General features: G+C 35.9%; 1 protein-coding gene across 8 annotated transcripts in view; it reads left to right on the top strand.

Annotated features, from left to right (window-relative positions):
- Window positions 1-803: 803 nt before the first annotated feature.
- LOC129727069 (mucin-2-like) overlaps window positions 804-22,987 on the top strand; it is a 67,757-nt gene continuing 45,573 nt past the window's right edge. For 3 of the 8 annotated variants that reach the window (XM_055684478.1, XM_055684479.1, XM_055684477.1), the window contains exon 1: window positions 1,296-1,484. The gene's annotated coding sequence lies outside the window, so the exon portion shown is untranslated. The other 5 variants (XM_055684475.1, XM_055684474.1, XM_055684473.1 and 2 more) reach the window with 5 other exon arrangements.

Consider the following 22,987-nt stretch of genomic DNA (forward strand, 5'->3'; position numbering starts at 1 on the left):
TCCCCCTTCGTGGAATTCAGGCCAGCGCGCCATTACCGATTTCAATCACGGTAACCACTTCCGATTAGCATCTAAATTGCAAGAAAGAGTGTATCGTAGCCGTAAACAACAAAACAAAACATTTTAGCGAAAAGAAATGTCCCCGCCGTCAGCAATTTTAATCGGTTGTTTGAACTCGCAGCTACCGGCCAACATGGAAAACTGGCCATAAGGTCGCGAAGCGGGACCGCGTCGGTGTGTAGAGGACAGTAAACAAAACAAAAACTGTAAAAAACTATAACCTGGCGCCGTTGCCGGCCGCCACCAGGGTTGCCACATTTAAATCTGTGTTTTCCCTTGAAAAAATCTGAGCATCTGTATCTGGAACAAAAATATCTGTAAAAAAAATCTGTATTGTTTAAACATAAAGAACTTTGTTTTTTTTTTTTAGGTTTTTATTTTTAATTTTTAGCTTAAAATGTGTGAGGAGTTGAAAATATGTTCAATTTGCTTAATATTTAATGAAATAAAATTTGGATTGTTTTTAAAAATTAATGTCAATTTCGAAAAATCTGTAAATCTGTACATTTCGACGAAAATCTGTATATCTGTATATGCAGATTCTGTACCGTTACTTCGGCCAAAAATCTGTAAAATACAGATTAATCTGCACATGTGGCATCCCTGGCCGCCACTACTCTGCTACCGCGTAAGAAATCCGCGAATTGTCGCGCCGAAGGAGGAGAAAACGGAAAAGTGGAAACCGGCGCGAACGGCCCCAAAAGTGATAAAACATTGGGCAGATCGTGCAACACGATTCAGTCCGTCGTGCAAAGTTGTTGGAAGAAGGTCGTCAAGTTCAGAGCAACATATTCCTCGGTGGGTGATTCTTTCGTTAGTAGGTGGTGTTGCTTGGTAACGTGATCGCGGTTGGCTGACTGGCTGCGTACGTTCTCCGGGCAGCTACCGCCGCAACATTACGCTTCGGAAGTGACAAAGTGTGCCTCACAGTGCATTCAGATTCGGTGTTCGATTAGTGATAACTGTTGAGAATAAGCTAGTGGGGGGGCTGCAAAGCAGTATGTGGCGTTACGGCTTTGGGCCAAGGTGCTATCGGAAAAGGTACTTCGTTACTCGTATTAGGAACGATTCCCGCGTTGGCTGTTTGCACCCTTCCCGTCTTGATTTGCGTTTTGCGGTGATTCTCATGGAACCCCCCTTGAACGCCGTGTCTTCGCGCGGTTCTCACATGCATGTGCGGGACTGGTGATGCTTATGTGCACATGGCTGCTACCTCGGTTAAGTTGGCGATCGAAGCGGGTCTAGCCTTCAGTTGCACTTTCGAGCTTCGCGCGCACGTCAGCCTTTGCAGCAGTGCTTCTGTTCTGTGTAGCTTTCGCGGCGCGTTGGTTTCTGTTTGTTGATCGAATCCATTAGTGTTAATTTTATTGAGGTTCCAAAAGGTTCCGTGGTAGTGCGAAAGTTTTGATGCGACATCTGTAGCGGTAATACTTGCGTTAGAGTAGGGCGTGTTGAGTGTGTCATCCCGGGGACGTGACTTGAATGCGGTTCAGTGATCTAGTATTTTTGGAGGCACGTGTTGAACCAGTTTTGGAACGAACGGGTGTGTGGACTGTTTAAATTAGCATAACAGTGTAACTCAGAATTGGGGAACGTGGTGAGCTAAAAGAATTTTTTGCGTCGAATTCAATTATTTTTTCTCTCGTAACCGGGACATGTCCAGCAATAAAAGAAAGTCAATCGCCAAGTGGACGCCTTGCTTGTTTGAGGACGGAGTTGAAGTGATGAGTAAACTCTCCACCGTTAGCACCTAGGTACGAACTCTCCGACAGATCGGATTCGGTTCCAAACGAAGGAGAAGGTGACACGGTTGTTGTTTAAAGGCTACAAATGTGCGGAACAGTAAACAGATGTGCGCAGGTTATTTGCCGAAACGCTTTGTTTGCTCGAATGATTTTGGCGGTTTTAGCAAAACTAGAGAGCAGGACAAAAAGAAGCTTTAGAAGTCTCGAAGGTCGTCAGTCACATTGCGCTGGCGTGAGGGTCTCTATTCATGACCTGTTTACATGTCTTATTGGAAACCGATTTACTACCTACTCCGTATCAGTGATGGCTGTGCTTCAAGGAGTTGGAAACGAACGAAATCATGATTTCGCGGGTTGTTGCAATGCGCTTGGAACGCACCGATTTGTAAACCATTACGAGCTAGACGATGGGCGTTTCAACTTTTCAAATGAATATTCATCGTAGTTGAATTGCCAAGTTCTGTTATCTAATGTTCTGAATCAAAGAGTAGCGTGTTTTTTTTTTCAAAAAGTTGTAATGTGCAATCTAACATCGATTTTATTTAGTATATTATTTCTTGACACGTTTCACAAAATACTTTTAATATTATTTTGCGCAGTTGCTTAGAGCGTGGCAAAACAAGTTCTTCCCAATGACAAACTGCACTATATTCTTTTGGAGTTATGATTTATGACCTAATATATATGACATCGATGATGATCAATCGATGCATCTGCCTTCATAGCTTTCAACTCCGCTGTGAACAGTCGATTTGGCACGCTCTCTGCGCAAGCTCATTGGAAGCATTTTTCGCGAGGGCCTAATGGTTCTCGTTTGTGGCACCGTTTGATGATGAATTTAAGGTTTTTATTGCCACTCTGTGGGTGACGAGTGTGAAAAGGGAATTGCGGAAACTAGGTTCAAGCGTTTGATTTTTGATTTCAATTCAGTTTAGCGAATTTGTTGAACCAGAAGCCGTCCACATCCGTGTTGCTATGAGTGGCAGTGATGTGGTGTTACAATGTAATTGTCGGTAGAATGTTTAGAGATCATTTTTTGTTGATTTGTTATTGATTGGTTTTTGTTGCAATGTTTTCCTACCTAGTCGAAAATAAACGTTTAGGTATTTATAATACTTTTTGGTTTTTAAATATCTGATTCCATTTTTTAACAGTCGCAACAATGTGTTATTATAAGTTTTAATCTGCTTTGTTCCCAATCAGCCCCTTTTAGTGCATTATCCGATACTTTTCCCAATGTTTTCATATTTTTTTGAAATTTAACAATTTTAACCGATCACTTTTCGTTTCATTTTCCTATTATTTGTTAGTATGTTTTTTTTTTAATCTTAATTTGCTATGTTCTAATTCATGTTTTGATTAGTTTTACGAAAAATAGTCCTGTTTTTTGTGTATTCACGCATTTGTGTACAAAATTATTTGCGATCATTTTAGTCTTGACAGCTTATTTAATTTTTTCCCAATTTTTTTCAGACATTTTTTTGTAATTGAAAGAGAGTGAAATGGGAACTCTAAAGAGTTATCAATGGACACTTTCAGAATATGTTTTTTCATGTAATGGAACAATGTTCTGCATAATCTCAGATTTTTTGAAAAGGGTTAAGTGGACTAAAAAAACCCTCAAAAAATTCGCGTCTGAAATCTGCTGAAAAGACAACAAAATGCAATAGCTTTAAGTACGCTTAATCGATTACTCTGAATATTGATATGATTATTTCATCCTATAGAAACAGTCCAAGGTAGGTTATTGGAAGTTCGTGTGATGTCGTGATAACATTACAAGAAATTTGCGGTTTTTCTTCAAAAACATGGTGATTTCTAAAGTTTTTTTTATCTTGTCAACAGAACTAGGTTCTGAATCAATACAATACGTTTTATGAAGAAAGGTCAAGAGCTTTTATTTGACGTATTCAAAAAGACGCTGTTTTAGAAATGATCTAGAAAATTTGATGTTTTCATAGGCTAACCAGATGTACCGTTTTGAACGGGACAGCACCGTTTTTTCGACTATTTTTAACTGTCCCGTCTTTTTGCTATTTTGTACCGTTTTCGGATACTCCTCGAAAAATTTTTGAGCAAAACTTTGCATTGAAATTTTCCTGTATGGAAAATAAGCAGCCAGGATTTGTTTAATATTACTGAGTACATTTTGTGCCTTCTTGACAGTACCGCATCACTGGAAAGGACATCCCCTATCGTGAACTAACGAAAAAGTCGCGATTGGAGATGAGACCATGACAATTATTAGTCAAAATCTCGATCATGCAAGTGACAAATTTTAGGAACCTATTGCAAAAAATCACACTCTTTTACGCAAAATTTATCAAACGCTAAGTATCGTACAGGATCCGGTAGGTTCATCAGGGTCTGCCAAAAAAGATAATCAATATGATGGTCGCAGTGGCTCTTTTAGTCCCATGCCCTTCAGGCATACAAAAAAAAAGTTAATCAGAGCAACGAATAATTGTTTGCATGCTTTTGTTAGTAAAAGTTTCCAAAAATCAATCTTATCATGTGTCCCGTTTTTTGAAACCATTTGTCCCGTTTTTATCCCTGGAAAATCTGGTCAGCCTATGTTTTCATAACATGTTTTTGACCACCTTTTGAATCAGTTGCGAGGAGCGCCACTTTGTTTTGTACCATTGGAAATATTTAAAATGCTGGCTGTACTAGGTTACAAGGTATAAAATACCTGGGAAAGGAGTTCTGAGATCGTTAGAATTAATCACATCTCAAATTTTCGTAATTTATACATGCATTGCATTACTTTCACTCAATTTCTTTAGAAAAAGGTGAATTTCTTATCAAGTGACCTTATAGTAACCTGTTGATTTTTCACAAAGCCTTGTGCATACCGAATCACAAAAAACTCGATGCACTTTACCTAAAGTTACAACTACATTATGATTTTGGCAGTTCCTGGACACTATACTTTGACTTTTTCCTTATTTATCCCTGCTAACTTCTTTCCCAAAAAAACTCATCTATACAAATTATTTCATGGATGAACAAACTCTGGAAATTTAAGGTCGATTGGAGACCATCGACAATTTTTTGTTTTTAGTAGATTTTGAACTCGTAGTTTTCGAGAGTCTTTTTTACCCCACCTAACACTTTTCAAAAATCTGAGACTATGCAAAACGTGTTGTTTCAATTCACGGCTCCCGCCATGGCTCCCCAAACATGGCCAGCCAAGATTGAAGTATAACGGGCAACAACGTAGAGCCCGTTCAAATTAATATCATCACGCGAAACAAAATTGTTTAAGATATAAGCAAAATGTTGTTTTGCATGTTATTTTTATTTCCTTTTCATAATTATTCTTTCCATTATTACGAGTGTACGGTCATAAATAACAATAAAAAATAAAAGACAAAAGTTGAAAATTATGGAACAAAACAACTTCAAAGTAAATTCATATATGTCATGTTGATGAATAGCGGATCTTTGTTGGAAAAAACATAGCAAGCTTTGCATTTTTACGTTTTGATGCATTTTTGAAATATTATCGATGCAGGTAAACACGTGGTTTTTGAAAATTCAATAAACTTTCAATAGCTAATTATTATTGCTACGTACTAAAGATAATTTATATGAGCGTAGTACACCTCCTATTCGGGAACATTCGAGCTGAAATTTAAATTTTCAAAAACCACGTGTTTTCATGCATCAAAAGATGCATCGAAACGTAAAAATGCAAAGCTTCCTAGGGTTTTTCCAACAAGGATCCGCTATTGATCAACATGACATATACGAACTTACTTTGAAATTGTTTTGTTCCATGATTTTATAAGTTTCTGCAAATTTCTGCAAGAAATTTTAACTGCCATGTGTGCAGAGCACATGGACGATTCAATTGGTGGTAATCTTGTCGCGGGATGTGTTGGGAAACGGTAGAAAATCGAGAGTTACTTGTCAAAAGCTAATTTTTTGGCAGGAAAAAATGATAAAAACTTAATTATAATGAAATAAAATCTGCTGTAACATATTAAGAATAAAGGTCTGATGTTGTTTTATAAAGTTCAGTGAGAATATCAGAAGTATAGTGGAACAAAATATGAATGTTAACGGCGAAAACCTTTTTTTTAACATAATGGAACCTATTCACATAGCTCAGTAAGATTAAGGAATAGCTACCTAGTGTCTTCAGCAAAGTTTTTCATTACTTTATTTTGGAAAACTTTTCCAAAGACGGCGATCAAAAATATTGATTTTCAGAGAAAATATCCTATTCATCTCCCTTGTAGGGGGATTCATCGCGGAACTGTTAATGTCCAAAGAATGGTCTTTTTTCACTCTAAAACTTTCCCGAAGACAGTATTGCTCTAAAATGTAACGTTTACGAGAAAATGACTGATCACCACCTTTTTTCATTTCTGGACCACAGTGATGACGGCAGCTTCGGATAGTGGAACGTTATCCTGACTTAGCAAAAAATTAAAAACTTTTGAAGGGTTACTATGTCTGTATTATTAACCAGTCTGTTATTTATTTGTTACCTTGGGGTGGCAAGTGTTTTTCACGCGATGAAACTATGAAATCTTATATATAAAAATGGAATTACGTAGTGCAGTTGATGTTATTTTTATTGTTTTCTTCATATTTGAGGTGTAGCCGAATGGCCAAATATCATTCAAAGATATTTCCGCAAAATCTGACCCCAGACGCTATTTTGAAATCTTCCTGTTTCATGGATACAGCAAAAAGGAATCAATATGTTGTTTAGATATCGGAAAGCGATTCTGGATGCCTTTTTGAATTCCAAGATGGCGTCTTCCGGTTTCTGTAAAACAGCCTGAAATTGCCAAATGCCATCCAACATATATTTCCAGCACCAGGATGAAGTCTTGAGGACAGAAATCGAGTCCCGTAAGTGGGCCCGAATGTGTCCCAAATGCTATTTTGAAATCCAAGATGGCGCTCTCCGGAGTCTGGTAAACGGCCTAAATAGGTCAAATATTATTTTACAGGCCATGTTCGATTTTGGCAACACGTCCAAATTTAAATTTTTTATGATGCCTACCGGACTAAATAGAAAATTCAATAGCCAATTATATCACCACTCCAAACAGTGTTGTTCGATGCATACCGGACTAAAGCGAAAATTCAATTCAACGCTTGGGTTGCTGGTGGCAACACGTCCAAAGTTTTTATGTTGCCAAAATTGAACCATGCCAGAAACGAACGAGATCTGTGTATTGGTATATTCGGAATCATTTTTGTATTTAAAGTGACAGTTGAAGTATGGATGTGCAATATGGTGTGATATTTGTGAAGTGAGTTGTGTTAAGAGTTAGTGGAAACTAATAAATGATTCTTAAATTTTTAGAATCTTGTGATCCCGAACAACGCCAGTAATGTTCGACTAGTGTTAAGTAAAATTGGCTGCACTTAACGAAAAACGTAAATTTAGTTTTGCGGTAAAATGCGGTATTTTTTTGAATTCTTTAGATTTAGTGGACTTCAAAAATCTGCTATCAGTGTTTTTTATGTATTTTGTCTATGAATTGTAAAAAAAGGAAGAGAGAGGTTTTGAACAAGGAATGCGTTATTTCCCCACTGCGCTGCGACCAGAATTGTTAGTCTACTGTGAGGCATGCCAGGGGCGTCTACTGGGAAGTGGTGATTTTTCTTTTGTTTCAAGGTGAAAAGAGCGGCATAGAGAAATATTCTCTTCATATTCGTGAAGGTTGCGTAATGTATTGGTGTACAGGATTCCAAAAGCTATTGAAGTTATTTTTCTGAAATATACGTTTGTTACAGAGGTAATTAAAATACACAGCTATTTCAGCACAGTTGAAGAAAATGATTTTTTCCAATTTTGTTCAACGCTCTTAATATTGGAAAAAAAGGAGCGAACCTAGAGCATTTTTAATACATAATTTTATAAAATTATTTCTGGACGGATTTTGAAAAAAGAGCGTTATTGTATGTGTAACACTCTTCCGAACATGAACATATTTGTATTGTGTGTTAAAGGTCAAATGGAAGGCTGTAATCGTGCACACCGTTTAAGTTGTCAGCGATGTGCTGCCGTGCGATATTGTTAATAAATCCGCCATTTAAACAAGATTTTTTATCGAAACAATTGTCATGCTTCAATTTACCTTTTAGTAAATGTAAAAGATTATTTCACTGTGTTACTTAGTTCATCTCGATAAAAAAAATATAAAAACCACCACATTTTGATGCAACTGACGAGGACTATCTCTTAATTTAAGGTGAGGTTTGTTTCTTCTGTAAATATTTTTTTTAAGGTTTTTGTAATATATTTGGGTTTTGTTATTAGTTTGTATCATCTTGGTATAATCTTTATGATTTTTCGTTTTGAGCTTTGTTTAATATTAATCCACAGAGCCCTCAAGGGAAGAGTACTTAAGAAACTTGCAAGTTGAACAGATTAACGTTAAGGCATATGCATAGAAAAGTTTTTTGAGTCCCTAAAAATATTACCACAAGAAACTGAGAACCCTGCATATGTTGTTTTTTTTTTCTTTACGTTTCTTCTTGTACAATTTTTGTCATCGTCGTTTTCACTTTTTTTTCATTTTTTTACAATTTTCGCTGGATTTTCTTTCATTTGAAAATTATTCATCATATTTATCTTACGTTCTCAAATGATTGCAGTTTATGTAGGTGACATGAAACGAGCCTGATAGGTTTCAGTTCTACCCTGACTGCCACCGGTCGAAATTACTCTCTTTGCTACTCAATGCGTTTTACTCCAGTTTTCATAGTGCAGAGAGTGCATAGCAATTTGTATAACTGGCAATGCATGCAAACAATCAAAACAATGACATTGATGAATTAAATGTCAATGTACAAAAAGTGCAAAGCTCAAAACGGTGAAAAAATAACTCGTTCGTGACCTTCACAGATTTGAATGAAACTTTGATACCGCACATGGTCGCAAATTGCAATAATTACCTATGATTTTTTTTTGCTCCGGCAGTAACTTTTGTAGAAGGCAAATTCTACACTTAGGTTAAGCTTTTTTCACGTTGTCTGCTCCTTTATATTTTACTAGTTGAACATTCCCGGCGATGCTCGGGATCAAAGGTTTCAAAGATAGATTTTTTTTTATATTTCATTGCTGCATTAGCTCAACTCACTCAAAAATATAATTTACATCTTATACTTCCATCATCACTTTAAGTAGGGTGTCGAACGTCTTCGTCAGTGGTTTTTTTCGGACCTTTTTTGCATAAGATTGCGCCAGTAAAACTACCGAAGAACACCACTGACGAAGACGTTCGATACCATACTTCAATATTCTGAGAACGTGCAGAACTGGATTGTTGGATTGTCCATATTGGATTGTTTTTTTGTGATTTTGGGCTGATTTACAGAAACTGGAAGTCACCATTTTGGATTTCAAAATGACGTATGGAGTTCCATTTTCGAAAGTATTGAAATTGTTGGCCAAATATCACTTTAGAAGTCATAAATTTGCATGTTTCATGTAGTTTTGTGAATAATATATCAAATTTAGTAATCAGATACTTGTTATTTTTCTTCAAATGTCTTTTCTGAACGTTAACAAACATTTTAATGAAAAAAAAAATTGTGTCATCGCTATAAAATGACGTATGGAGGTCCACTTTCGGAAGTATTGAAATTGTTGGCTATATATCACTTTAGGTTATTTTCCTGAAACCGGAAGTCGCCATTTTTTAATCCACAAAACTTTGTAGAAAATAAGAAAATAAAATATTTTTAATGCTTAAGCTGCCTTTTAATCGATATTCAAACAAATGAATCGTAACCTTTCCTGCAGCTAAATGTAGTTCTAGTTTGGATTAACGAAAAAAAAGTAAAACAGTAAGATTAAGAGCTGAATGACCTTCTGGTTAAAAGCTCTCTAATAAAAATCAAATTCAAATTCAAAAGTACAAAAGTAAATCGAATGCCGTAAAATGTAACTATTCACAAAACTACGAAAACATCAGAAATGTAAAATGTTCATACTCGAGACATGGGTTATTCTGCAAAAAAAATTGTAGATGAAAGAACAACGAACATTTTATTGCAAAAAAAAAACAAATCATTGAATTTTGATTCAGAGGCGAATTGCGCATAAAAAGTCAAAGTTTCGCATGTAATCGTATAAAAACGTATAAATTAAAAAAAAATATTTTTCGGTGATTTTCTGTATACTGTATGCTGTATGTGGTCCTCGTGGCTCTGTGGTTAGCGATGTCGATTGGCTCCCACACGGTTGTGATATCGGGTTCGATCCCCGATCAGGTCGAGAATCTTTTCGAACTGCAATTTTTCTCGACTCAGCTCTGTGGCACGGTGTATCGTTGTTCTTATCCTACAACATGCAAAATGTGCTAAAACAATATCGATAACGAATTTTCTCAACTAATCTGGTTGATCGAGAGCGCTATTAGAAGGCTGCAATATTGTTGTGCTGTATACAGAAAATCATCTTCAAACATACATTTTATATTTTAACATAAACAAACATTTTAATGAAAAAAGAATCACATGTCATCGCTTTGAAATTAGATTTAGAGGCAAATTCAGCATAAAAAGTCATAATTTTGCGAGTTTTACGTAGTTTTGTGAATAAAATCTCAAGTTTTAGTAATCAGATACTCAATATTTTTCCTCACATGTCTTTCCTGAACGTTAACAAACATTTTAGTAAAAAAAAATCATATGACAACGCTTTGAATTTTGATTTAGAGGCAAATTTAGCACAGAAAGCCATAATTTTGCGTGTTTTCGGTAGTTTCGTGAATAATATCTCAAGATTTAGTAGTCAGATACTAATTATTTTTCCTAACACATCTTTCCTGAACGTTGACAAACATTTTAATGAAAAAAGAATCACATGTCATCGCTTTGGAATTAGATTTAGAGGCAAATTCAGCATGAAAAGTCATAATTTTGAAAGTTTTACGTAGTTTTGTGAATAAAATCTCAAGTTTTTGTAAACAGATACTTGTTACTTTTCTTCAAATGTCTTTCCTGAACGTTAACAAACATTTTAATGTAAAAAAAATCACATGTCATCGCTTGGAATTTTGATTTAGAGGCAAATTCAGCATAAAAAGTCATAAAGTTGCATGTTTCACGTAGTTTTGTGAATAATATCTCAAGTTTTAGTAATCAGATACTATTTATTTTTCCTCAAATGTCTTTCCTGAACATTGACAAACGTTTTAATGAAAAAAGAATCACATGTCATGGCTTCAAATTTTGTTTTAGAGGCAAATTCAGCATGAAAAGTCATAATTTTGAAAGTTTTACGTAGTTTTGTGAATAAAATTTCAAGTTTTAGTAAACAGATACTTATTACTTTCCTTCAAATGTATTTCCTAAACGTTTATAAACATTTTAATGTAAAAAAAATCACATGTCATCGCTTTAAATTTTGATTTAGAGGCGAATTCAGCATAAAAATTCATTAAGTTGCATGTTTTACGTAGTTTTGTGAATAAAATATCAAGTTTTAGTGAGCAGATACTTGTTACTTTCCTTCAAATGTCTTTCCTAAACGTTTACAAACATTTTAATGTAAAAAAAAAATCACATATCATCGCTTCAAATTTTGATTTAGAGGCAAATTCAGCATGAAAAGTAATAAAGTTGCTTGTTTCACGTAGTTTTGTGAATAATATCTCAAGTTTTAGTAATCATAAACTATTTATTTTTCCTCAAATGTCTTTCCTGAACATTAACAATTGTTTTAATGAAAAAAGAATCACATGTCATGGCTTTAAATTTTGTTTAGAGGCAAATTCAGCATAAAAAGTCATAATTTTGCAAGTTTTACGTAGTTTTGTGAATAAAATCTCAAGTTTTAGTAAACAGATACTTGTTACTTTCATTCAAATGTCTTTCCTAAACGTTTACAAACATTTTAATGTAAAAAAAATCACATATCATCGCTTTAAATTTTGATTTAGAGGCAAATTTAGCATAAAAAGTCATAAAGTTGCATGTTTCACGCAGTTTTGTGAATAATATCTCAAGTTTTAGTAATCAGATACTATTTATTTTTCCTCAAATGTTTTTCCTGAACATAAACAAACGTTTCAATGAAACAAGAACCACATGTCATGGCTTTAAATTTTGTTTTAGAGGCAAATTCAGCATAAAAAGTCATAATTTTGCAGGTTTTACGTAGTTTTGTGAATAAAATCTCAAGTTTTAGTAAACAGATACTTGTTACTTTCCTTCAACTGTCTTTCCTAAACGTTTACAAACATTTTAATGTAAAAAAAATCACATGTCATCGCTTGAAATTTCGATTTAGAGGCAAATTCAGCATATTTTAGCTTGTTTTACGTAGTTTCGTGAATAATATCTCAAGTTTTAGTAATTAGATACCTATTATTTTTTCTCAAATATCTTTCCTAAACATCAACGAACATTTTAATGAAAAAAGAATCACATGTCATCGCTTTGAATTTTGATTTGGAGACGAATTTATTATAAAAAGTCATAATTTTGCATGTTTTACGTAGTTTTGTGAATAATATCTCAAGTTTTAGTAATCAGATACTAATTATTTTTCCTCGAATATCTTCCCTGAACATTAACAAACATTTTAGTGAAAAAAGAATCATATGTCATCGCTTTGAATTTTGATTTAGAGGCAAATTTAGCACAGAAAGTCATAATTTTGCATGTTTTACGTAGTTTTGTGAATAATATCTCAAGTTTTAGTAATTAGATAACTATTTTTTTATAACTAATGTCTTTCCTGAACATCAGCGAACATTTTCATGTTAAAAAACCTACATGTCACCGCCTATTATTTTTGACTTAGAACGATTCAAAATGATGATGATTACTGTACACCACAGAGACTGAGGGAATAATATCAATGAGATCAAGCGTTACGGAATTCCATTTTTATATAGTAGATAGAACGTTAATTAGACGAACGTTAATTAGTCTCACGTCATTCTGCCTCTATGTGATATATGTGTTATTTTCAATCCAAGTTGAATCGAACTAACAGCCGGAATCATCAGTTCTTCACAAGTATTGTCACCGTTGCGAGACTGGAATTGTATACGAGCTGTCGATTACGACGGAATTAAAGACGTTCAACTGTCAGAGAATTATTTTATTGAAGATATTTCGCTGCTCGTCCGCCGCTGGACGGTATTGCAATCGGCATTACCAATTCCAATGAAATCCGCCGCTTCCCCCTTGTTAGCACCGATCGATCTGATCTGATAAGTGGTTTCTATCTGATGTCTACTTCATGCTATCAAAGGAGAGTCATAATAATGATTGTTGATGAGTATCTGAAACGTAACACAAACAACGCAGCCTCTTCAGACCGCAACTTTTAAATACGAATCACATCACTGGAAACACCGGAACGGTAGTAAAGACATAATAATAAATTTAGGGTTTCCCGTAATTGTATACAGAAAAGAAACCACTAATCGCTTATTGTGTATTGGGCGTAGGTACTAGCAATTCAACCCTGCGTGAAATTTTCAGGCGATTGACGACAGAGTAAAACTGTCGGCTATTATAAAACTTTCGAAGATAGGGTAAGGAACGGCTTAAGCAGTAGCGCCTATTTTAATCAGTCGCAGAAAACAGGCCTCAAACTCCTGCTTTTTGATCAATATCGACAATTTCAATGATTGAAGCGAAAACTTTGATTGTCTGGATGTCTTACGAATATGAAAAATACCGTTAATCACGAAGAAATTTGTGAAAAAACAGCATTTGAAACAAATCGACCTATATTGCAGCCATTCAGGAGCCACTTCGGGTGCTGCAAAAAACGCCTGCAAAACAGATGGAAACTGCTTAAAATAGGTTCGGGGTGATTGGAATAGTGTCCCTCGATTGGGAACTTTAATTGATTATTGTTAAAGTTTGCCAACTTAGTTTTACAATCTGAAAGCAAGTTCTGACAGAGAAAACGATGAAGAACAGATTGATATACTACTGTTTGAGTTTCACCCAACACATTTCGAGTATTTCGTCTGAATACACAGGCGGTTCCTAAAGCTGCTTAGAATATGTTCCCTACCCTACTTCAACTAGATAACGTGATAAATAAATTTCTGTCTCCGGAATGTGAACCAACAACGGCCTCGAAAGCTTCTCCACGCTCGACTGTTCAATCATGCTAATGATTCCCTAATTTCTGTCTCCAATTTTACCAAACAGTTTTTAAAGCAAACGCTCATCTACAGCGGCCGCCAAATCTTAATGTTTTCCTCTAGATGTGTTATTCGACAGCGATCTGCAATCACTGTGCAATAGTAGCAGGCAGGCTTGTGTGAACACGAAAGCGATAATTTGGGTGTCACTCCAAACTGCCAAAAAACGGTGCCCAAGGAGAATGTGTGTGTCCCTGTCGGGGCCGGCTGCTGCGCTCGGTGATTCGCTGCAGTGACTTTTTTTCTCTCTCGCAGTGATCCTCACTGCTGTGAACTTGAACTTGAAACATTTGAGGCGTGCAAACACTTCAAGCTTGAGTAATTTCGTTTTGGGTATGGTTGGGTGCTGCTGCTCTAGTGTGACTAACAGTGAGTGGTAAATTGGTGAGAATCGATCACTTCATAGTGACGATCGTTATACACACCGGTACGGAAGCGTAGAGTGACTCAAATATTCAACAAACGCGAAGGTGAGCTCGTAGGCTTTAATTGTACTTTAATTCGGAAAAATTCCCGTAAATTTTTCTTTGATATTATGCCTGTCGTGGTTGTTAAGGAGATACCCTACTCTGTAAATTCGAAAGTGTTCGGGTATTTTGGCTATTGATTAAGGTTTCTTTGAAGATGTTTTCTATATATCAGTAAATTATACATCTTTCCATCTACCCACCAAGGAGAGCTCCGTATCCGCAAGCTTACGGAGTCCGCTTTGACAAGTTGGTGGTCTTGGAATCTTAGTAGAATCAGGCCATTTAAATACAAAAATGTCCCTCTTATAATAGAACTGGTGTTAGTAACGTGCAATAGTTCTTTTCAAGGAATTGCAATCTGGTGATTTTAATAGAATGAAAAGAGGCTCTACACACACAGAAAAATAAATCTATTCAACGTTATATTCATTGTGGTAATCCATCGTATGGTTATTAGGGTGGGACAAAAATGAATGTGAGCGCCCATGCACTTTTTGTGTTCCTTATGGGTCCTATAACAACTGTGTAACTTTTCAGGTCGATTGAGAGCCATAGGCATATCCAGTTCAAGTTCAAATGAGATTCCAAATTAAATTGAGTTTCAAACTCCAGACTGAAGTTGAGATTTGAGCCTAGGTTTAAACTTAGTCTAAGTGAAAGTTCAAGTTCAGGTCGAAATAAGTTCGGGGCTCAGGTCTAAGTTCAGTTAACAGATCGTGATTTTTCATAATAAAAAATAGAATTTTTTTAGTTTCGGGTTTCGAAAGATAGTAGAAACTTTCAACTCGAAAATTAAATGTTTGTTCAGTATCGATTCCATGCGACTTAGGTTTGTTTTGTTGCCTTTTCGCTTCAATTCTTCAAACTCACTCACTATGCGGCATTGTGATCGCTGGAGCGGAAAGGAAAATAACTTACCGCCAACCAATGTTGCCCACCCTTCGAGCTATCCGAAGGCTATTGTTCTATGGTTGTGATTTTGCGTGCAAAATGTCGACCGATGATAGGGTTAGTGAGTCACAGAGGTTGTTCTGTCGGTTGACTGAGTTCTGTTTCTTTTGGGCCTTTTCTCTGTCGAAAATGTCAAGCTTTCCTGGTTAGTTGAGAGTCTGCCGGGTTTTCGCTTCCTCATGTCTTTTCACAGTTCGGGGTTTTGGTTCAGAAACCCAACATGGACTACAAATTAAAAATGATTCAATATAAAATTAAATATTCGAAACATCCCCCCTGCGAATCAATCAACTACAAAGCGCGGTCAGATCAAAGCCCATTATGAGCCGATGATAGACCAGTGATTCATCCGTTTAATTTGCAAAGTACAATAATTACCCCAGTACCACGTTGAATGCGATTCGGACAATGATACAATAAAACCACAACAGTCAGCCCGTGTGCAATTGAGGTCACGCTGGTTCCTGCATGGTCAACAAATCCTTCGCGTTGATCTATTTCCCCGGGACACCAGCAATCATCTATGCGAAGCTGGTTGGCACGGTTAACGGGATGAACATGGAAGTAATCTGCATCTAACGCGAACGCGGACCAGTTTCCTTCTATTCCTTCCTCAACAATCTAGAGTCAACAAAGAGGGAGTACGAACCATTAAATTCTAAGGTACAGCTCCCTACTGTGTACACGCCGGTGAGTACTTCAATTCCGAAATGGTCAGCAATGCCTCAGGGTGTCATTTGGAGTCACAATCAATACTCGTTCGCGCCAAATGGCAGCGACTGGTTCCGTGCCGACAGAGCGAAGCACGGACCGTAAACCGGTTCGGCTTTGTATATCGGCGGTAAGATGGGCAAACGTGTCGCATTCTTAGCGCTGAACGATGGGATTTTGAAATTTAATTTGGGAATCCAAAAATAAACTGATTTTTTTTGTGAGATACTTTTTAAGTTGTTTTAAATAGTTGAAAATATCATTTCAATCGAAATGACATGACAAAAAATATCTGTTTGACAAGCAGTTTTCCCCACTGTGAAATTCACAGATCGCAGCACCAAGCGTAATAATCAATTGATCAACAAAGAAGCACTGGTACGTGTTCTAATCCGAGTTGATGGAGTGTTTGCAGCTACAATAAAGTTGCTCTCGCTACTATCATAAAATGGAAACTTAAACATTCGCTAGGGATATCTTGTGAATTGATTGAATTTTAATGAGGCTGGAGTGTTTAATTTCGAAACGAATTCCTATCCACTTCTTAGGTACTTGAAACCGGGTCTTGAAACCAAACTTAATCAGTATCGCAAAGCTGGACATGAGTATTGAAGGAAGCTGGAAGCTCGGTCAATTAAAATTTGATGAAAATTGATTAGCAGAGTCTACACTTGAATTGGTTTAAATTAGTACCTACAACATTCTACAGTCCAATTAGCAATGAATGTCATTTGCATCTGCAATTTTCAATTCCATTACAATTATTGTTGTCAGTTGTTTGATTCAAAGCTATTCGTGGGTATCTATTGATTTTAGAGGAGTCAATTTGGACCTCGTCCTGTGCAATTGTCTGAAAGTTGAATATTTTCAATTTAAAAAAAAATGTATAATAGGTACCAGTTTTTTATTCAATTTAGCTTGAGAAAAAAAACACAAGGCATCCTACACAAGTGGAACGAAAATTGCGTGAGACTACTTGCCATTTTATACTCTCATCATCAGGCAAACATCCATCAAACAGGTTTTACCGAGCGAATTCGCAAATTGTTTCAATCTCGTTTCCTTTTAGAACTGCCGACAGTGTAGTCCACATGATCCAGATTTGTTCTGAGTATAGGCACCGAATTTTACCTGACGAATTAGCATAAATAATTCTGCTATAATAGGTTTCCAGAAACTGATGTAAATTCGGCAGTCAATGACAATGCCACATTGAAAAGAATAATTATTTCTTTCACCCATAGTCTAAATTTCAGCCTAATCATCAATTCATTTAACTGATAATGCGCCAAAAAAGGAATTGTTTGAATTTTTAGACACGGTATTAGTTTTGAATTAGTTTCGTTACATACAATTGAATTTTGGTGGGTAATCATGTTCACGTATCCAATTCACGTACGGAAACAGGTTTAGCTTAAAACCACATTTTTGTTTATAGAATATACAGCAAAAACAGCGAGAATTTAAGATTTTCTATCATTGTTTTATGAGTAAGAGATTTCAAAGACTCTATTATTTGTCAACCTCACTTTTGTTTGGGCTGTAGAATGAATGTAAAGACAAAAAAAAACAGAATGCGCCTAACTAATTAGGTACTTGCTAAACGGAGTGAAAAATATGCTGCATTTAAATTCATAAGGGTGTTTGATATGGAATTTAGAGTTTACTGTACAAAGGCGGGTGTTGTTTCCTCCGGAAACCACACTGTGCGTATTAATAATTGTGCCATACAGGCAGTGGGAGGCTCAGATGTGAGCTTTTGAACTAAGCTTAAAAAAACTGTGGAATGAAATAACAGCATGACTTCTCATTGTGAAATCATGTATGAGCAATTGCCTAACGCAAACTGTTTTTAGTTTTATGTTTTAAAATCCTTCTTGAAATATAGTTGTTCAGTAATTTGGGGTGTATGATCATACACCCCAATTCACTGAACAACTATATTTCAAGAAGGATTTTAAAACATAAAACCCGTTGAAGTAATTGCGTAAATTTTACAGTGTGCGCCTATTCTGACAATTTTGCAATGTTCAGAAGAGTGTTGTTAGGAATCCAAACTGTCTATCAAAAAAAATTGAGTTTGAAGTGATCTTAAAAGATAATTTTTTTGAAGTAGAATACTTCTCTCAGAAAGTTCGGCTACATAGGGATGTGAAATGAAAATCTAAAACCGAAAAAAGTGAGAAATATGTCCAATTTCAAATGCTTATTAATCGGCTGGTATTCGATGGATTTCCTTCGTTCTTACAGCAATAGATTGGAAAATCTTCTAAGATTTTTGCCAGAAGAATATGATTGTAATTTTATTATTCACACTATTGTACTATTGAAAATAGTCAAGCATTGTCAAAACGAAAAATTCGACCTCTGATTGGTCGTTATATGATTGCTTCCCAAGCACGGTCGACAGAATTATATACATTGCAATTGAAAACATGCTATTTGGCCCATATAAGAGCCTGTTTCGGCCGAAGCCGAAGCTAATAATAGTTCTAGACAGCGACAACAGCAGTCGTCCTCCCTTAGCAGCAGCACTAGCAGTGCAGTGGATACCAGCGATGGCGGAAAGCGGCCACAGCTGTGGCGTTGCAATGGATAGCGCACTAGTTGCAGCGGATTCCAGCAACGATAGCAGCTGGACCAGCTGATGCAGGGACAGTGAATACCAATGGCAGCATATAGCGGATAGCGAACTAGTTGCAGCGGATCTCAGCATCGATAGCGGCTGATGCAGTGAGGCACTTTAGTCATGCAGTCTGTGCGATAGTGGTCACTAGTAAATGCATTCAATGAAAAGTTGACTCTTTTTGACAACACGTGAGCCGTCTAGTTTTGAGTGTTGAACCAGCATTTCACTGTTTATTTTATCACAAGGAATACTTTATTCGCACTGTCAGTGATAACGCAAAGATGTAATCGGCATCTTATCCGATACTAAATTGAACAACAAATTGTCCTTTTCAGGATGAAATAAAAACCTGATGATTAAAGCGTTAATATTTTCTCTTGAGTTAATTTACATTTTTAAATTTGTAAAAGTTATAAATTTTACTTTTTTTCCGTGTCTCAGAACGTACTTAATTATCTTTTCCTTCAGTCATGAGCACCACATCCGAACAAAATTCATCTCAAAATTTAAAAATTGTCAAGCCTCAATCATGACAAGCAAATTACTATATTATTGAAAATGGTCAATCCTTGTTGAAGCGTAAAATTCGATTGATCTGATTAGTCAACGTTTATTTACTAGAAAAAAATGACTGACACGCAAGCAGCCGGGTTATCTTTCTTGTAAAAGTATTCTACTTCAACCTTGCGGTCGTGGCTTTGCACACAACCCTCCTGTTATTTTTTCTTATCAATTTTTGTTCATAAATTCAGTTTTAATCTCAAATTCAATTTTTGAATGTTTTATTTATAAAAGTGGGGTTCTAAAACGCGGTTGTCATAATTCAGATAAGAAATCTGTCAGTGACAAAACTGGAGGGTAAATGATGTTCTGAAGTTTTGATTTCTCGTACAATGGTTCTTCATAGTGCAAATCATTTTCCTGCGAAAAATAAGCTCTCTAAGGCCTAATTAACCCTACTGACAAAAACAGGACAAGCCTGACGATAATAGATCTAATACCCTATTACAATTTATGAAACAAGGCTTAAAAACATTCGTGTCTTTTTTATCTACAGTCGTTGTTTGATAATTGCGACCATTTAACGCTGACCATTTTACGAGAGAGTTTCTGAACTTAATTGATAAATGAAATTTTGACAAAAAGCTCGGAACCGCTGACACAACGCAAGTAGAAGCAACATCAATGTCAGCAGGATCCGTGACACCTGTCAGTTCGTCAAAATGGTCTATTTAACGCTAGGTCACAAAATATTGTTTGTGATCTACTATGCACTACCTCGCTGAGTAGTGAAAGCTAGCCAAACAATGCACAAGGGATATTTTTTTTCTCTCATAATAATTACGGAAAGTGAACCACGTAACATGGTGATTTTGCTTCATTGATCAATATTGGATATCTTTAATCTCCCATCTAGAATGAAAAGACAACAAATAAACGAAATCGACAAAAAACGAGAGAAATGAAAAAGTCCTTTTGAAAGGCTTCTAGAGATCTAACAATTTTCATTTTCGAATGCATTTAGAATCCCCCCGCGAGATCTGTCACTTCAATGTCAAATATGGCTTTGATATCAGATTTGACGGATTATCGGATGATAACTTGCTATACTATTGCTATACTATTTTGATGTCTCGCAGGTAAAGCTTTTCTCAAAAGCTTGTAATATCCCCTAGAGATGGGCGATACTGACGAAAGTATCGATACTTTGGTATCGCGATACTTCGGTATCGCGATACTTCAATGAAGTTTGATACCAGGTATCGTAGTATCGGCGGAAGGAGTATCGATTATCAATGTTTCGATAGTGTCGGTATCAGACCTGCAATTATTTTTCAAAAATCTTCATTAGGATAGTATTGATACCGGTACTCATCTCACGCGGTGAGTATCGGTACCGTATCGATGCTAGTATCGCCCATCCCTAAGAACCCCCATTTGTCAACAATTTAATGACCTGAGTACAGTGTGGCTAGACGGATTTCGACGAAATCTAGGAAAAGCTAAAAAAATATGTAAAAAAACTGGCAGTCATTTCGTTTGACAAAAGTTCAATAAAATTCTTGAGGTACGCAACATTTAAAGTGATAAAATTGCAAAATTTTGTGTGAGCCTCTTTAATTATTTTGTGAGACAAAGTAAATGAATACATTCATACCTACATGTCCAAAAATGTGGATAATCCAGATTAATCTGGATTTTTGGTAACACAGCCAGCGAAAATATTATGGAATGGACGTAGATCCTGATTTTTCTCCAACGAGATATTCAAGCCGTTGAGAGCAAAAGTGGTACATGTGTCATTAGGTAAATTTTTCAGTAGACGCGATAAACGAGAACACTCAAATAGTAAATTATTTTCAATATTTTTTTCCAACATAACGATAAATAGCACTAAATCATTGCTGGAAAGGTTTCAAAAGACGGTTCATGAAAGCATAATGAATTCTGGTTGAGAAACTTACACAAACTTCAATGGAAAAACATGTACCACTTTTGTTCTATGGGAAAAATAATGACAACTAGAAAACGTTGAGAGCAAAAGTGGTACATGTCCAGTGTGAGCATGAAGGATGCATTTTAGCTCTCTAATCTTAGGACATAGAACATTCATGTCTTCAACAGAGTTGTCCAAGGGATTGAGTACTATAGAATGATGATCTGTTTGTTGAGGAATTCTGTCTCTTCGTGGCGCTAGTGTATATGTATTTGGTAACAGCATACGAGTTGTTACTGAAATAGGTAAAATGCTTTCTGTTACAAAATAGTCTTGGGTACACTAGCGCCACGTAGTGAGAAAATTTCGAAGCAGACTAATCTCCATCTGAAAGTACTAAATCACTTGACCAACTTTGCCGAAGACATGATTGTTTTATATCCTAAGATCCTCGACTTACAATTCATCTAACATGCACAGACTGGACATGTACCACCTTTGCTTTCAATGAAATGGTGATTATGTTACTTACCAAAAATTGTTTTGGCTATAACTTTGGTTTAGGTTATCAGATCTCGGGTTTTCTTGGATGTTCTAGTACATTATTGCGTTCTGCATCAATTTATGCAAAAAACCCAAAAAGTGTAAAATGGCACATTTACCACTTTTGCTCTCAACGGCTCATTTATGATGCGGCCTTGTACTGTTCTAGTCAAGCAAAAAATGATTAGAACATTTTTCGACTTTCCATAATCCAGTTTTTTCTGCCCATTTTTTAACTAAAATGCTTGCAAAGCATTAATTAATGATACAAAAACAATTTCATATATTAGCTGCTACAGGTTGGACTCGATTAATCGGGTACTAGGTTATCCGAAGACTTGATTATCCAGAATTTTAGACTCGATTATCCGGAACTTTATTTTTTTGTTTTTGATTTTTATTACAAAATTTTATCTTTACAATCCCTTTCGCCATATTTGTTACCATTTATGTCACTTTCGGCTTGTTTGGGACATGTTTGAATTAAGTGAAAATAATCAATGTCCAATTTATTCTCTTTTGCTTAAGATTTCACCCCTTTTCGCCTCAGAAATAATTTCTGGTTACGCCATTGCATCGTATAAGTAAAACAAAAAAAAGAAGGAATCATTGATTTTATGTTCGTTAATCGCAAATTTGAATATTTTTTCTGTGATTCGATTATCCGAAAAACTCGATTATCCGAGAAGAATTTTTTTTGTATTCCGGATATTCGAGTTCGACCTGTATTGTATATTATTATCAATAGTTTATATTATTTTTCCAGCTCTTAAATAACTATTAAAAATGTGTTTTTGGGCCCAGGATGTTTTTGTACCCAAAATTCCAAGATATCATATACAAAAAAACTAAATATGCTTATCTTATCTTACTTATTCGTAAAATCATTCTAGAGTACTGTTCGATAAAACGTACACCTGGTCCATATTAGGTGAAAACTGCTGTCTTGAAGGAAAACATGCTGGTACGAGCAATAACACGTACAGTACTGTGGGCGGAGCCAAAATGCAGCTCTTGCTTCCTCTCTAACATGCATTCAGTGCTTGATACTCGTCTTCGGATTGGCACGCAACGAGTGAAGAACAGCACCACACAGAATGCGTGCAGAGCCGTAGCTACTCCCTTTCGCGTGGGGGGGCAGAGAATTTTTATTTAATAAAACGTTATGTGCTCGACAAAAAAAAAGGTTCTTTACGCGTCCAACGAAGTTCTCAAGTACTCACAAACTAAAATTCTTATACCGTTTGCAATTTTCGTCCCATTTCGATTGTTCTAGCACCTAAAGATTC

The sequence above is a fragment of the Wyeomyia smithii genome, chromosome 3 (assembly GCF_029784165.1).
Source record: "Wyeomyia smithii strain HCP4-BCI-WySm-NY-G18 chromosome 3, ASM2978416v1, whole genome shotgun sequence".
Lineage (NCBI taxonomy): Eukaryota > Metazoa > Arthropoda > Insecta > Diptera > Culicidae > Wyeomyia > Wyeomyia smithii.